This window comes from Sphaeramia orbicularis, chromosome 1, assembly GCF_902148855.1.
Source record: "Sphaeramia orbicularis chromosome 1, fSphaOr1.1, whole genome shotgun sequence".
Taxonomy (NCBI): domain Eukaryota; kingdom Metazoa; phylum Chordata; class Actinopteri; order Kurtiformes; family Apogonidae; genus Sphaeramia; species Sphaeramia orbicularis.
This window is the reverse complement of record NC_043957.1, coordinates 36,243,742-36,262,135: the sequence shown is the minus strand read 5'-3', so window position 1 is coordinate 36,262,135 and position 18,394 is coordinate 36,243,742. Positions and strand designations below refer to the sequence as shown.

Sequence of the window (18,394 nt, the reverse complement as noted above, 5' to 3'; positions counted from 1 at the left end):
GAAGTTTCTCTTTTGAGGTGGAGGTCTTGCTATATTTTAGCCTTAATATTTGAGTCCTTTTTGACTCATAGAAAGGACTGAATTTTATCCCCCAACACATACACTGAAAGCGAAGCAGGCAGGGATTGTTTTAGAGTCAGCACAAACAGGAAGAATAATTACTTAAAGGCATGCCAAAATTATCTTTAATGTGAGGATACTGCTTAGACAGCTGCTTTTCTGTAAAGACTATGCAGTAAATGTATGATTCATGTGCAGTAAATGCAAACACATCAAAACATAGCTTAGGTGTAATGCATGTCATCTTTACTAATCTGGGATCGACTAATCCCTTCTTGTTCCTGATCCCGGGCAGGCAGGCAGAGAGAGGCAGAGGAGGAGAAGGTGTTCACCACCGCTTAGGTGAAGGACTCACTATGGGTGGTTCATTTTAACCCGGCTGTCTGTTCAGGCTGCAGGGGGGTGGACCATGTGCACCACCTTCATGGTTCTCACCTCTCTGGCTGTGGTTCTGCGTCATCATTTCATCAGCCGCGCTAAAACGTAAGAGTATTTTTCTAAACATTTCTTTAATCATTGCAGGGTTTGCTGCTTGTTCAGACTTTCTTATGTTGCTGTAACGACAGACAGATTATGTCTAAAAACTGACTTAACTGCCTCAAGACTTGCTTTAACCCTTTATCAGGCAAGTGACTATTTTTGGTTATTTCCGCATACATTACAAGACAGTGACAGCAACAGTTCCAGTGATGACAGTGAGGCAACAATCTCAGGTCCAATGTGGTCTACAGGGTCTGTAAGGTCCACCTCTGCATGAACAGTGAGTGTACCTGCTTTGTTAGGTACCAGGAAGTAATGGTACTAATGCAAGGAATGATGTTCAAAGGGAGAATGTGGATGTGGACAGGGGTCTGGATCAGCACTTATGTTGGTTTAATGTTCTAAAAAGCGATGTTCTAATGTTCTAAAATACATGTCCCTAGCACCTAACGTGTTTTTCTTGGATTTTTCATATTTACTTCTTGTATTTTTGAAATTTTTATTTATTTTTTTGCCATTTACGGGTAAGGAACCAAATATAGTAACTTCACTGACCTTGATTTTCTGCATAATAAAACATTTTGAAAAATTTCACCACAGTAATAAAGTTTTGTTATGTCCTCTAATAACACATAAGGTTGAAATTTTGAATTTCATAGTATTTCTATGAGTGAACTATAAAGGGTTAAGCTGTATGCTGGATAGTTTTTTTTTTAGCATCGCTGAGCAAAACTTTTCAGCATATTTTAATTCACGTGGTCATAGAGGAAACAAGACTTGTGCATCTACACTTTGCCTGTATTGGCCGTAGAAACTCTACACCATAACATAACAAATCACAGGTGTTTTCAGACAGGTAGGAGGATTAAATACATGAGTGACAGTTGTAATAAGCAGTTCCTGATGAAAACCCGTAAAATGTGACCTGAAGCTCATTTGAATCACCTCTGCAACTTCTCCACCCCTTCACTGACATTTGTGACCCATGACATGTAAAAGAGGAGGTGCTTTTTAACAAAATAGCAGAAAGACGTTTGAGCCATTACACATGTTGTCTTCAATAAGTACATTTCACTTCGACTCTTCTGTTCACACCTCTGGTGGGAGGGATGAGGAGACAAGGCAAGGAGTCGAAGAGCTGCCACTTGAGAACTGAGAAGGGCTTGTCTCAACACAGAAGGATGGAACAGTGGCCTCACTTTTCCACAACAGCATGAAACAACATCAGATTCATCTGTATTTTTAGTCTTTTGATTTGGACTCAGAGGAGAGAGGTGCAAAAGGATCATTTGTATTTTCCATTTCTGGCATTTATTCTACCTGATTTCAGCTTAAATACTTTCAGCTAAAGTGATAAAGTCATAAAATTTGATCCTACGTGGGTATTTGGTTTAACTTATTTTGCTTCTAATGAGTGAAGACACTATAGTAAAGATAATCAATATAATGTATATTAATGAATTTACCAAAGATGTCTAGACTTATTTTAACATGGGACAGAAAGATCAACAATGTGACTTTTTTATATACTAGTGCTGGGCAGCGATTGAAAATTTTAATCGCAATTAATTGCGTTGATTTCTGCGATTAATTGCATAATTATATTTTTTTTTTTTTGGGGGGGGGGGGGGGGGGGGGTTGCTGGCATCAACAGCATGTTTTGCCTTTAAGTGATATGTCAGACTGGAAGTACTCCGGTGATTAAAAATAATTCCACATTGCAGTGCTTATAAACAACTGTGTCCTTCTCAACCCCACCATCTGAAGACATTTAAAATGAAAATGTCCATGGAACAGACCGGTACTTTTCTCCATGTTTATGTCCACACCAGTTTATTTCTGCTCGTGAGTGACTGACAGGAGTCTTAAGCTCACTAATAAGTACTAATACTAATAAGCCCAATAATATGTGATGTTCAGTTGTTAAAAGCAAGCAAAGGGAGCTCTCTAGTGGTCGGAATAAGTTGGACTAACGTATGTTTTGTCCTTTCGGTGTTACCGTAGCCAGTTCGGACATAAGAAGGAACTAACTAATAAAATAAAGACGAAATAAATCAATTAGTTATGTCTATTAATGCTATGCATATTCACGGAGAATGCATAGATGTAATTATTATAAACTTAAATTGACTGCTACTACAACAATCACATCATAAATAAGTAAAGGTTAGTTCAAAGGCTGGCATATTATACCTAAACACAACCAATGAATTTACATAAACTTAACATGAGCCTGCATAAAGAATTAGCAACCCATCTGTGACTGCTAGCATAAACGAATTAGCTTAAACACGTTAATAGCACATTGTAATAAACACATCCAACATAACGTCATAAACATGTTTCTAACATGTTTGCATGTGAAATTATTTAGTAAACAACAGAATGATTGATACATACAGGCGTTGCTTCTGCAGGAGTTAAACAAAGTTTGATTCAGTATTACTCGGAAAGTTCGCTCGTTTTTATGCCTCTCAGCTACACCGGCATCGGCGCTTGGTGCATGTGGAGCACCAAAATAAAAGCATGAGTTTCAAAATAAGTATGTATGTATGTATGTATAAATTAACTAAGACTTGCTTGAAAGGCAGAACAATAATAAAATGGCATTAACGTGAGATTAAAAAAAAATTGTCGTATTTAATGAATGCGTTAACGCGGTAATAATGCGTTAACTTGCTCAGCCCTATTAGATACACAAAATATGCAAAAAACAGTAAAAACCAAAACCTGAGATAGTTTCACTGGGCATTTGGGAATGCAAATGTGACACAATGAAAACACCTTGGGTATCATTAAAGTAAAAAAGCGTAGTATTCACCTCATTCTCAGGGTGCTGGTGTAAAAAAGACTCTAGATCTAACTTCCTGTGAGCTAGTGGAAGCAGCAGTAAAGCTGTCACGTCCCTGGTATCAGTTCCAGTCAGTTCACCAGCTCATTTTAAATGAATTTGCCATAAGTTTAGTAAATAATTGCTGCACTGCTTTTGCATTTTTTAAATATAGTTCACGACAGCACGGGGGGGGGGGGGGGGGGGGGGGGGGGGGCATGTGCAGGATGATGGGGATCAGTTATACCACGTCACAGTCTGAAAAACACCATAGAAGTCACCAGTAGCATCACAAAAGGTCACTACATTTGTCACTAGTTGCTTTAAAACTAAAAAGTCGCTAAGAGGGTGTGAAAAGTTGCCCCCCACCCTGTTCTCCATACCATCTCATGCCCTCTCTCTCAAATTTCACTCAATACGCATGGATATACGGCTGCAAGTCCCCATGATGAAGAGGACATGTATTTACTCATTTGCTTATTTTCTTAAAAAAATAACAGCAAAAACAAAGATCTGGGGCTACTGCCAAAACATCCAGGGCTTAAGCCCCGAATGCCCAGGTCTAATAACACCCATGTTCCCTCATCTTGTGTTTTGATGTTGCAGTGTCTTCTACATCCAACTCTCCCGAAGGTGTTCATTTGGGCCAAGATCTGGTATCTGTGAAGGTCATAGAATGGTCTGGTTCAGTCCAAAGTGTCATCATTAGTGTGTCTGTAACAAACGTGACCACTACAGTATTTTAAAATACTATTTTTCCTTTCATTTTGCAGAGCGAAATTTGCATTTTTAAAGTTTCAATAAAAGCATTTCATTTAATGAGCACTGTCAGGTTGGTAGTGTGTGCCCTCAGTAATGAGGATGACACATGGTTTAAATGAATCATTTAGAGCAGGACTTGATAATAAAGGAGTGAATAATCATTACAGAGAAGTGATATTCTGCTGGTTTAACCCATGAAGACCCAGTGCTACTTTTGTGGCAGTTCCCAAATAAATTTTTCTCTATATTTAACCTTTCTGAAGAGATTTATCACCATTGATTGTATTATTATATTCCTTATTTTGCATTTTTTTCAGTGTAAATCATGTATTTTCCTGTATTTAATTTACTGATCACGTGGATGTTCATTAAAGCTCAGAGTAAAGTTGAGGGTTATTATAACCAAAAATTGAGAAAACTCAAGAAAAACTGACTTTTCAGCAAAGATATCAATAACTGAACATTAAAACAAGTGTTTTCATCCACTGTCATTGATCCAACTCCATGGGTTTTACTGGTGAATCAATGTTGTAGAAGATGGCGGTGTGTCTATGTTAGCTACGGACTCTCTGGGGGTGTACTTTTTTGAGATGCATTTCTGTACCCTTTCGAAATGGTCCATTTTTGTGCCTTAAGTACTTTACATAGAAAGAAAACTCTCATATAGTTGATAATGCCATGATGTTTAAAGTTTGAACCGGTGGCCTAATTGAGAAAAAAAAAAAAAAAATGGCACAGGCAAGCTACAACATCAAGACATGGAGGTGTGAATGAAAACTTGATAAAACAGAGATTATGGCAATAATCAGAGATTCTAATAAGATAAATAAATTATTAGGCCATTATCATTGAGCTAACTGGGCTATTAAATTAAAACACAAATTATTATTAAATATAATATAGAGTAATTACAGTATGATATATAATAAATAACACGCTAAGCCTAATGTTTGAACTATAATTAGGCCTACTGTTCAGTTCTCCTAGCCTATAGCTTATTCTCATGGTCTACACACATTTTTTTTTAATGCTGCAGGGTACCTTATAGTACAAATTTGTACTTTGCATAACTTTGGACCCTTTTTCATAGTCTAAAGGTGCAATTCTGGCCTCCTAAAGACCAATATTGTACTTTTGAGAGAACATTCTTAAAAAATGTACTTATAGGTACATAAATGTTCTGATCTCGTACCTCTATTTTTGAGAGTGTGGGTTAACTTGACTGGATTAGGATGATAAGGATGATGGTAATGTAAGCGTCAAACGATCGAAGCTCATGTTGTTTTCACTCTTTATTTAAGGTTATGTAGTTGGACCTTTCTCAGAATAAATTGCTTTTGATGACTTGGTGCTTAGGTTGTAAGGTATTGATCTCTCCCCACCATTATGTGTAATGAGGCCCAGTCTCTCTGTACATGGCAAAGTAAGGCCTCACACATGAGTCATTTTCCAGGACTCCTTGCCCTCCGATGCTCAGCCTCAGGCAGGAGGGCAATCCTTAGATCTTTATCTCATCAGGGCCTCAGCATTTATGGACGAACTAAGCAATTATGTTGTGTGAATAACAGCAAGGTCTAGGCTCGATTTAGTTTCTTGGTGATTGTGTTCTTGGAAACAGGGCTGATTACTGTGAAATGTTTTTGTCTTTCTCAGTCAGGTAGCCTCATCGTGAATGTTTTGAAGGGAATTTCCAAGTGCTGGATGCTATTCTTTTCTGACTAAAAGCTGGTAAATGCTGATTGCAAAGGCCAAAATTATTATGCTGAAAGCAGCAGGAACACCGGCAGCCTGATGCTATGGGTTAAAGTACATTTCTGAATGTCATTACAAGCACAAAAGAACATATTATTATGGTTCGATAGCTTTCTGAAGCCTGATATTATTTTCTAATACCTACAAAAATGTAAATTAATGTTTAAGATACCATTTATTGGGACAAGTTTTAATAAAGAAGAAAGATGTTATCAGGAAGAAAGGAGATTGAAAAGTAGATAGTATTTATGAGTTATTTTCTTAGTTTTTCTGATAAAAGGCCACACAGCCAAAGTGATCATTTAGATAATTACAAAGGTACAGCCAGCAATAACAACCTTCTCTTGTGACATTCAGCTAAATTGTCAGTTAACAAATAATCATAATGGTTTTGAAAGGTTAAATCATGAACTGAACTGAGGAGAATGGCAACTGGTATTTGTAAGAGGGAAATGATTTCAATTGTCTAAAGGCTGGTTGTTATTATTATTATTATTATTAGTTATTACAAATATAACACTGTTAAAGGTCAGCGATGGAAATAGACCCATTTTCTTCAAATTATTTTAGTATCATTTACAAATACAGGGTGACCCAAAAAAACAGGAATTTTTGAAGTGCGTATTGGCAGACATGAGCAAGTGGCAGCACTGCGAGACAGTGACCTTGAGCAAACAAACACACCCCCATTTTAGTTACCATTGGAGGCTGTGCGAGAATTGTTCCGTAACCGTGTGATCTCAAGATTCGGTAACGTTCCCTGGCCCCCTAGATCGCCAGATTTGTCCGTTTGTGATTTTTTCTTGTGGGGCTATCTCAAGAGTAAAGTGTACACGACTCGACCAAGAACTCTGGATGAGTTAAAACAGAGAATTCAGGATGAAATTCACAGTATCCCAGCTGTGATGTTGCAGCGGTCAATGAGGAATCTCAACAGCAGATTTCAAGAATGCATTCGTACAGGAGGACGCCATCTACAGGAAGTAATTTTTAAAAAATGAAAATTCCATCATTGTTTCTTAAATGGCATGTTTTAAGGTTTCAATTACTATGAATAAAATATTTTTCTTCCATCACACTTGGTTTTATTGGATTGTTAAAAAGTTCCCGTTTTTTTTGGGTCACCCTGTATTTTGCTTTTGCTAAATAATTTGGTGGAAATGAATTTTTGGTTCCATTATGTTGTGTGATCTTTTGACCAACTGGTTCATTTCTGTCAACATCTTTAATATATCCCATTACTACAGTTAAACCATGATAATATTTTGCACAATTGTTTTTCTACTTCAGTTCATAAAGCTGCAGATCTTAGAAATTTGACATCATGTCTGTTGCTGTATGTGAATTTGTCTGTTGTTCTTGTTTTTCATTCAAACTTTCGGCATGGATTTGTGGCGCTTAAACCTGATATTTGCTATACAAACATCAGAAATAGAGAAATATTTTTGTTAAAGATCCCCAGAGGATTGAATGGTTTGGAAAAAGAATGAATGACTGAATAAATTCCTTAAATTTGATATATGTGATGCTCATCTTCTTAACAATTTCATCATCTGAAAAATCTGCACTTTTTTTTTTTTTAGAAAACTGTTGTTAATCTACACACTGTATATTTAACATATTATTGTACATGAATCATATCACTATAAAGCAGCCAAGTAATTTTATCACTCAGACAATGAATAACATAAAGTAACATTTAATATGATGTATTATTTTCTAAAAAAAATTTACATTAACTCAGGGAAAAGACACATTTCTTTAATCCGAGCAGCGACATGAGTGAAACGCATGGTTGTTCAGAAGGTAAATGTCAGCATTAATCAGTACCACCACTACTATTATATACATCATGCACTGTGCATAGAGCAGAAAATAACCCAATGATCATAATCATAATGAATGAATAACATAGAAGATATAGTATAGCTGCAACTGCAACATTAACTTTGATCACTATCCAGGTGATTCTTTTACCAATTATGTTTTAATGCTCAGGAAAATTGTAAAATAAATTTGATTAAATTGCAGAGAATCTAAGCTTTCTAATAAGGTAGAGCCTATACTGACATGGATTTGGTATGAATAAGAGTTGGTGTAATTGGTTAATCTAAACTCCCCATAGGTGTGAATGTGAGAGTGACTGTCTCTATATGTCAGCCCTGCGATGAACTAGTGAAATGTCCAGGGTGTACCCCGCCTTCGCCCATAAGTAGCTGGGATAGGCTCCAAGCGACCCCTGTGACCCTAGTGAGGATAAAGCGGGCTCAGAAAATGAAAGAATGAATAAGATTTGGCGTATTTCATGGATATGCTATCGCTGTCACTCACTGGCCACTTTATTAGGTACACATTTTCAACTGCTTATCAATGCTTAGACAAGAAGATCTGCTGAAACCAAGCATCTCAAAGACAAAGAAGGGTGACTTAAGTGATTCTGAATGTGGTGGACTAATGATGGTGGTCTGATGGTATGGGAGGTGTTACTACAGTGTTTTTAAACCTTGGGGTCGACTGGAATTCATATGGGGTCGCCTGAAATTTCTAGTAATTGATAGAAAAAATTTAAATAAATTACTAATAAAAAAAAAAACATTTTTTAATGATTCAATATATATATTTCATTTTAATTAAAAACACCACACATTTTTCCTAATAAAAATCAAGTTCAAATAAAATGCAGGCTATAACATCTGAGAGGGCATATCTAGATTGACCCAATCATGTAACCGCATGCGTTATACTTCAACCTGACAGTTGAAACCGGACCGAATAGAAAATGGAAATATTTCTTCACCCGCCTGGCCATGCTAAGACATCGCCAAGAGAAAAATGTCTCAGTTTTGAATGTCCGGGGTTGCCAGAAATTTGTGATGTTAAAATGGGGTCACAAGCCAAAAAAGGTTGGGAACCACTGTGTTACTAACTTGGTATTGGTCAGTGTACCTAATAAAGTGGCCACTGACTAATGTGAACATAAGAGGCATATTTCTGGAGTTGAATTTTTCCCTTCTGTGCCATTTTGCCAGTGCCTCATTGTCACTGCTCTAGATGCAATATTCTATTTTTCATTTGTTTTCTATATATCTTATGTATACATATGCTCTTGTTTTGTGTACCATTCACTGGAAAATTAGACTATTTTGCCATTTTTTATCTGCTTCCACCACAACCTAATGTCCTTCCTGCACCTGTGGGTTAAGCCTCTCCTACAATACTAAAACATGCTTTGGAAAATGTTTAGCAGCACAAGCGGGGAAAAGATAAACCTTTTTGCAGTGTTTCCTTTCCTGATGGGATTAAAAGACATCATCAGGGAATCCAATTTGTGTGCGCTCACTGGGAAATTGTGGAGGTTTGATGGTTCCCTTACAAACTGCAGCAACATAACTGCTGGTCCAAAGTGATAGCCTAAGTGAAGCAAACATTTCCACTTTGCATTTATATTCAAATGCCACTGGGCTTTGTTGTCGAGAAAAACATACACACTGACCATCTCACAACAACAAAATCAGCATCCTCCTGTTTCTTTGTCTGTCTCACAGCGCTGGTTATCAATAAGTGAGCTGCATCATGAGTCATGTCACCATCATTTCAGTCATTTGCTAACCCTCTTTTCACTTCACCTGTTATAATATGCTATCATTTGAAGAAGCAGCTCTAACCTGTCTGTTGCTTCTCTCTATCAGATTTCCAAAAGACTTGGGGAACAAAGAAGCGCCCTGTGTGCAGAACACAGCCTCAGAATAATGAAGCCACCAGACATCCAACTCAGGTAAACACACTGAACAAACAGTGAATAATAGAATATAATGTGGTCAAGTGTTGCTGATAGGACTGATAGTCAATCCTGTACTTTTACCCACATATGTATTATCAGTCACTTAGATGAAAGCGTTTTTTATTTTCATCTCCAATGACACAGACATATTCCAAGATGACAATGCCAGGATCCATCAGCCTCAAATTGTGAAACACTGGTTCAGGGAGCATGAGACATTTTCACACATGCATTAGACACCACAGTCCAGACCTGAACCCCACTGAGAATCATTAGCATGTGGTGGAAAAGACTTTACATGGTGGTCTGATACATCCTATCGTCAGTCCAAGATGTCGGTGAAATATGAACAGAATAAGAATTTCATTGCATAGTATAACTACCTGTTTTTGCTGTGCATATGACAATAAAACTCTTGAATCTTGAATTAATCCAACTATGGGTGGAAATAAATGTTATGACATTTATTATGATATTGCATAAGCATTACATGGTTTAACCCTCCGGTATCCTGGTGTGCTTTTTTCAGCACACTTTGCACTTTGTGTTAAAAAACTTCATATTATTTTTCACAATTTAAATAAGGTTAGAATTCAAAAGTTGTTCATTTGTGCATGATCTTTAAAATTCTGGCCACCAACTAAAATGTGCATTGTAAACAAAAGAAAATTACAAGACTAGCATCTGTCTCCCAAGTGTGCCTAAAATGCACTATTTCTTCCATTATAACCACTGTTTTTGATCCAAAAGCCATTAAGGCATAAATCCTGCTTTTACTGATATCTGGGCTTCATTTGAGAGGTGAGGGTCTAAATTAATTTATTAACGTTGCTAATGTTGCTGTTAATCATTGACATATGCCAGGCTGCAAAAATCAAATATGTAATCCAATTTTTTATGTAGTATTTAACAAAAAAACAAAACAAAACATATTTTAGTTTTTTGCATCAAAAAATGTAGTGACATGATGAAAAGAGATTGTTTAAAGGGTTAAAAAAAATCTAAAATGAATGACTATTTGATATGTATGATTACGGCTGACCTTGATTTACAAAAATAAAATCAAATTAGAGCTGAAAAATACATCAATATATAATATTTAATAGTCTGATTTATAGGTGTGCATTTTTGGCACACTTGGTGACAGATGCTAGTATTTTTGAACATTTGACCTAGCGCCAAAAATAATAATGCAAATTAACCAATGTTGGCGTTAATCATCGACATGTGCCAGGCTGCAAAAATCAAATAATATGTGATCCACTTTTTATGTAGTATATTGAAAAAAATTATTTGTGTTTTATGCATCCAAAAAAATGGTTTGTTTACATTACAAACACAGCATTTAAAGGGTTAAAAAATGTGACAATTATTGACTATTTGGTATTTTTATTTATGGCTGAAGTTGATGAAATAGAAAAAAGTGTAAAAGAATTAAAAACAAACTGTGAAATTTTTTTTTGACATTATTCCACAAGTATGCCAAAAAGGCACACTTGGTGCTTAGTAAGGGCCTTGCTGGACGGGATAAATAACACCATCACAAATGCATCCCATAATCAAAGCTAAAAGTGATTCACATGAATATTGTCTGACTTTTTTCAGTCAGGTATTGACCCTTTGCACCAACATCACAGTTATCATGTGACTAGGGGTGCAGTGCCATGGTGGACGGTAAAAGCGACACACCAAACAAACGAACGAGCGACTATGGCTACCAACACTGAAAATAATGTTTTGGAGTTGTCCTGCGAAGTGACTCACCTTACTGGACGGCACAAAGAACGCTATTTGGAGAAGCTAGTGATAGCAGGGCTAGCTACCGACCCATACCTTCTCCCTCCTGATGTGTTTACAGATCTAGCAAAATCCTCCAGTCTACTGGAGTTTAAAGCACATGATCTGTACCATTTTGTTCTAAATGGAGTGTCCCCATACACAGGTGCTGATCTAAAAGCATACTAAAGTTTGGATGAAACCAGTTCTTAGTCTCAGGTTAGATTACCCAGTGGCTGTACTGCGCTCACAGCAGAGGAATGTATCTCATAATGGTAAAGCAACGATACAGCTAACGTTAGTGAGCTAGCTGTGTATGTTTTTAACATGTTTCCCCCAGCAGGCCATCAAAACTCAAATAGACTGTAACCAAAAGCAGCTCTAATGAACTAACATTGTGTAATAATTAGTGCTGGGCAGCGATTAAAATTTTTAATCGAAATTAATCGCATGGATTTCTGCAATTAATCATGATTAATCACATAGTTACGGGGGGGGGGGGGGGCGGCATCAACAGTGTGTATTGCCTTTAAGTGATGTTTCAGACTTGAAGTACTCGAAGATAAAAAAATACTCGAAGATAAAAAATAATTCCACATTGCAATACTTACAAACAACTGTGGTCTTATCAATCCCACCATCTGAAGACATTTAAAATGGAAATGTCCATGGAAAAGACTGGTACTTTTCTCCATGTTTATGTCCCCACCAGTTTATTTCTGGTTGTGAGTGACTGACAGGAGTCTTAAGCCCACCCCAAATGCTGTCATTGGTTGAAATGCATGATGACGCCGACTGGCAAACCAATCCCTGATCAACATCCCTCTCTTCCTTTGACCCATGGTTTACCTACGTGTATTCACAGAGCGAGAACAACGGACTTTCAAAATAATATGTGATGTTCAGTTGTTAAAAGCAAGCAAAGGGGGCCCTCCAGTGGTCGGAATAAGTTGCACTAACGTATGTTTTGTACTTGCGGTGTTCCATTGCGGTAGCCATTTCGGACATAAGAAGGAACTAACAGACATGTTCACTCTGTATGGCCCGAAAAACGTTTGCCTGTGAGTATTTTATGTTCAGTTGTAAGAATGAATAGTATAAATATCTCTGATGTGAACTTTTGTTGCTGGATAAAAAGATGTAAATCTTAAATGAATCTGTAAATGCTAATCGTTAACATGTCTATGGATTTTCCCATTCAAGTTAGCATCGAGCTAGCGATCTTTTTCCCATTCATTTAAATGTATAATGCCATGTAAATGTACTAAGGCAATGACCATAACTGACACATATTTTGTATGTATGTTGCAGTTTTACAGTGAGTCTCAAGTAAAAGATTTGGAGAGAAGTTTTCAGCGTCCGTCTCTTCTCGGGAAACCTGTTGTCTATCTGCCGAGCTAATCGCTACACGCTCACAAGCAGAGGCAGAATAATATGAGTTTGAATAAAACGGCATTAACATTATTTAATGAATGCGTTAACACGGTAATAACACATGAACTTGCCCAGCCCTAGTAATAATGTTAGTGGCTGTCATAAGTAGCCTACAGTATTAGCTCTGTTGTTGAACTGGCTGCCTTTCTGCTATCTGCACACAGTAATATGTACAGTTCCACCACTAGAACATATGGAACTGCATAATGACAATAACAGTAGGACATAGAACATAGCGTAGCTTTTAGGAAGGCAGCCACTACAACAACAGAACTTATATTGAAGGCTACTTATGACAGCCACTGGAACAGGCACATAGTAATTAACCCAGTCTAGCCACCTAGCTAGCATTCAGTGGAGCTAATATGCTATGGACACAAACAGAGCCTGCTCTATCTGTAATATCAGGTCCAGCATATCCAGGCTCTGTCTGGAACCAGCTGAAACCATGGGTGTCTGTGAAGAAGGATGCAACTGTTGTGTGTGACCACTGTACATGTAAAGCAGGGTTAAAAAATAAACAAAAACGAGAACGTTTAGATCAAATTCGATATTAGCCGGTTTACCGTCCAGTGTGCAGTCCAGCACTTCCGCTGTCCGTCATGGCACTCATTTGCGACGCGAAAAGAGTGTGACGTAACATGCAAAGGGTCAATAACAGTTTTATTCTACATATTGTGTTTGCAGATGACATTAGTGTGGAATATGTTCATACCACGTTGTCTAATACGTGCATGACCTTTTTCTCTTTCCACAGACATTTAGGCAGCGTTGAACTGCAGTTAATGATCCGAGTGAATAGAAACATATTCAACAGGTGAGACTCAGATAAAAAAACTCCACATTGATGTCATCAAATATTTATAACAAAACTGGTCTCATCGTAGTTCAGGTTTCAAGTATTTACTGCAGCATCATGCCTGCATTATGAGGAAAATTGTTTTGTTAACACTTATTCTTGTTCAAAATTGTGCTGAAACTGAAATTCACATTTCTGTATGTCTTACATAATAGTGATCTACCTGCTCATGTATGCGATCATTTTTTGGCTAAATTGTGCTATATTTTATTGAGTATACTGCACTCAGAAAAATGAAATGTCCAATTTACGTAACTCAGTTGTGTCTACCGGTTCCACACAAATACAAATAAATACATCAGCCAAAGCTCAAATGACACATTTTTCATTTTTCACATTTTCATTCATGCAGTTTTCATTGCAAAAACCAAACACGTCTTTAGAGATCCTTCATCTACAACGCAGTTCAAAATTCAAAACAAAATGTTTGTTTGCAAAAATGCAAAATTTGCAGTGACAAAGTGAACAAATATCAGCAAATGTTGATAAATGAGAAACACTACTGTCTTTCAAAAGCTTTTTTCTTTCCAAAATGCTTTGTTAGCAGGGATATGAAAACAGGCATAATCAAACACGAACAAATTACAAATAGAAAATACTGGATAGTTTTGATTTAAGGATAACATTACCAAGATTCTTTAATATACTGTCTTTGGACATCTTTTGTAGAAAGTGCATCAATATACTGTCTTTCGACGTCCTTTTTGTTTAGAAAGCACTTCAATATGTCCTTTGATATCTTTTTTTGGTCTCAAAAGCACTTCACTATCTGTCTTTAGACATTTATTGTCTTGAAAGTATTTCAATATTTTGTCTTTCGACATTTTGTGAATGCAGAAAAAGCAGCAGCTGCTGAGAGAGCAGTCCCAAATAGGAAGTTTGTTGTAACTTTGCATCAGCAAATGCTTAGACCTGGGAAAAAGTGTCACATCTGTTAGATCACTTCTTTAGATCAACAAACAGTCCAAAGACATTGAAAGTTATTCATCCACTGAACCTAATTCCAGGTCACAGTCACCAATTGGATGTAAGGTTACTTGCGTAGTTTGTTTTTGAGGACCAACACCTTCTTGGAACGCTTGTTGCTATCCAACTGCATCAAAACTTTTTGAATAAATTCAAATGTGTATCTCAGATCTTTGGGGTAGCTCAGGTTCAGGCTGTAGGTCAGGCCAAGCAGGACCGCACACCCACTTGCCACATCTCCAAGATCACCAAGTACCTCCACTCCCTCAGTGATGATGCCAATACCCTCAGGGGAATCTGTCACCCCTGCTCCATCTTTACAGACAACGTAGATTCCAAGGACCATTTCCTCCATTTCTCTCTTTGCACCAGGATCGACATCCTCAAAATGGAAAGAAAAAGTTCTGAATCAGAACGCAATTCTGAGTCATTTATTACAAAAAAACCCCACAAAAAATGGAATATTTTCCATGAAAAAAAAACAGTAGATGGATGAAACACTGGTTGTGATTAGAGCCTTAGATTAGCAACAAATTTGATTTGATTTTTTTCTGTAGTGTCAAATACTCCCTCTGGTTTCCCTCGTGTACAAAAATGTCCCATTGACTTCCATTATAAACACGTTTTTTAATCTCACTGCTGTTACACTTTATAATTGTACTTTCTCTAGTGTCAACATTTTATTTAGAAGAAAACTAGTGATATTTGACATTTTTAGTGTATTCCACCAGTTTCAACCATTTTCCCATTGTAGGCAGATGCAAGGAACTGTTAAAGTTTTTCTGTTATATTACGGGCCATAGGACCACCACAGGACCCAAATGTGATTTGTGTGTGTCTGTGTGTGTGTGTGCAAAATCATTTTTAAATCAACATCTAATTAATCAGTGCAAACATTTATTGTGCAAACTGTAACATCTTTGAAAGGTTCAACAACAAAAGACACAGCAGATTCAGAACATAAGAAATACGAATGAATTAGAAACAGAAACATACAGGCTTTGAATATGTGACGTGTGTGGAGCTGATCAATGGATTAAGAGGGTGTGTGTCTGTGTTTTCACATACACATGTGTGTTTAGTTAAATTTAGTTCATTTCCAGCAGCACCTACAGCTGTAGGAGGTTGACCCCTCTGCATCCTCTTCTTCAGTTGCATCAATGTCCTTTACACACACACACACACACACACACACACACACACACACACACACACACACACACACACACACACACACACACACACACAACCTCTAAATCTATTGATGTGCTGCACATACATCACATATTCAAAGCCTGTATGTTCCTGTTTCTAATTTACTCATATTTCATATGTTCTATTGTGTCTTTTGTTGTTGAACCTTTCAAAGACGTTACAGTTTGCAAAATAAATGTTCACAGTAATAAATCAGATTTTGATTATATGTTGATGTTGATAACTTTCAGTACATTTCTCTGACTTCCACCATGATTCTCTTGGTGGGGCCATGATTCACATCCAAGAATGCAACTCACCAAGAACTCCTTTATGAGGCTCTCAGGCTTCTCATTCAGGTAGCAGGAGAGCCCTTTAGGATACACTCCCGATGAGTCTCAATGCTGGGATTCTGTAAAGATAAACAAACATTCACAATGTACACGACACATGTGAAAAATCAGCCCACGGACCATCACAGCCTAGCCTACTATGTTTTCAAAGGAAAACAAACCAACCTGCAAGACAACAGTAAAGGGCAACATTATGTTAACTACAAATGTATGCTCAGTAGTGTGCACATCTGCACCAGGTTCAGCTGCACCCCTCCCGGCCAGAGTCAGCAGTTAGTGCAGTCATAGCAGGAAAAAGTCCATGAAGTAGGGAGAGGTTGTTGAGAGTAGATATCTACATGTGCACATAAAATATTAGGCCAACTGTTGCTGTACTTTGCAAAATTAGTACTTGTGTACATGCGTTTTAAGAGACCTTTGTTACTGACAAGAAAGATGGGCACAACTATGTGCAGCCAGGGATTTGCAGTTGGGATACAGACATGGACAAGCTTGTTTTTTTAACCCCAAACCAAACCATAACCCTACGGTCAAAAGTTGCCATCTGTGTCTGCGTCCCATAGTCAAGATTAGGATTGCTAAGAACTGTCAGTGGATTCATATTCACTATATTGGTCTGGTTAGGTTTTTGTCAAAATATCTGACCCAACTCTCCCACTTACTTTGTCTATGGCTGCCATAAGGAGGTTGATACTGCGTCCTGCTGTCCCCCCGTTCTTTCTGAACATCCCCATGAGCTTGTCTGTGTAGTAATCCAGCTGGGACAGGAATGTGGAGAGCAGAGGCACAGTAGTGATGCAGATGAACTCTGAATTTACCTGAAACACAAAGTTATAACATTTTGTATTACTACTAAACAGTCCATGCATCACTCACAAAAGTAACCCAAGTGAAACCCATGATCTCATAATTTCAAATAAATTCTATTTTGAACGGAATCACTGGACACATTTGAATTTTGGCTCCCCTCACTTACACTGAAGGGGATCTTCTGAACAGGTGGAGTATTAGAGCAAAAAACAAATCAGTGGTTTCTGTAACTGTGTAACTGCTTAATACAAGCTCTGCATGTGTTGCAGCTGAAACGTCAACATAACATCTACTTAAATGAGTCTTCAGATCATTCCATGACTTGAATGAACATGGGCAATTATAGTAAGTGCATGGAATTCAAAGTCTCCAGCCAAAATGGCTGTGCTCTAGCTTATAATGCTTCAGTAATTCGTACCTTGTAGATACTGTTTCAACACACTGTTTGCATTTCCACATTCATAACCTACAAGGAAGGAAAAAAGTGCAAGTGATCAGTCATCAAATCCATTCTTAGTTCCCAATTGTATCTCTTTTATGCTTTTGTATGATTCTGAGGCAACTAAGCCTTGGTCCCAAACTCTACAACAAACAAAATTAATTCATTTTTATCAAAGAGGTGAAATACGCTTACCACTGCTGTTGAGCCGTTGGCTTTGCAACCATCCAATAAGTCACTTCCTGTGCTTCCTAACACAATTCACAAATCTGAAATTCACAATTACAGCCTATTGTTACACAATGAACATATTATCAAAAAATTTTTCTTGGCTCATGAGCCTTGTGCTTGGAACTAACAGCATTTAATTATAGTTGTTAAAATGCCACTATAAAACCATTACATTTCTGTTAAAATAACAAATATACAAAGTCAACTAATGAAACATTCATTCAACTATTTTTTTTTTTAACATCCATCTCAACACATAACTTCAAGGGGGCCTCCTGCTCAAAGAGCATTATATTGCAGTGTAACTGCACACTAGACCATTAATTTTTTGCTACTTTCAGTAACATTTGCTTATTTTTGCATGTGATATAAAGATGCCATGGCATTTGTAAAACTTCTTTTCTGATGAAAATTATTTGGCTTTTTGCACACTAGAGAGTATCCTAAGAGTTTCTATGCTAGTCTGTACCACTGAACAATTCTGACGAGGTAAATCTGAGCCTGTCAAAATAACACCGTTTTACTGTGGGCAACAATTTCTGTCTGCTTAGATTTAAAAATTCAGTTCAGTTGAATTCTTTAATGGTGTAATATTAGACAAGACTCCAAGGTGTATTTCATATCAGCTGCCACAAAGTATGGCCTAAACATAACACTGCTGAATGTA

The 18,394-nt window shown here is 37.2% G+C and overlaps 1 long non-coding RNA gene across 1 annotated transcript in view; it reads left to right on the top strand.

Annotated features, from left to right (window-relative positions):
* Positions 1-356: 356 nt before the first annotated feature.
* Positions 357-18,394, top strand: part of LOC115420993 (uncharacterized) — a 31,183-nt gene continuing 13,145 nt past the window's right edge. Inside the window, exons 1-3 of the long non-coding RNA XR_003935625.1 lie at positions 357-543; positions 9,574-9,659; positions 13,633-13,692. This is a non-coding gene — a long non-coding RNA (uncharacterized LOC115420993). The remainder of the gene's footprint in view (positions 544-9,573; positions 9,660-13,632; positions 13,693-18,394) is intronic.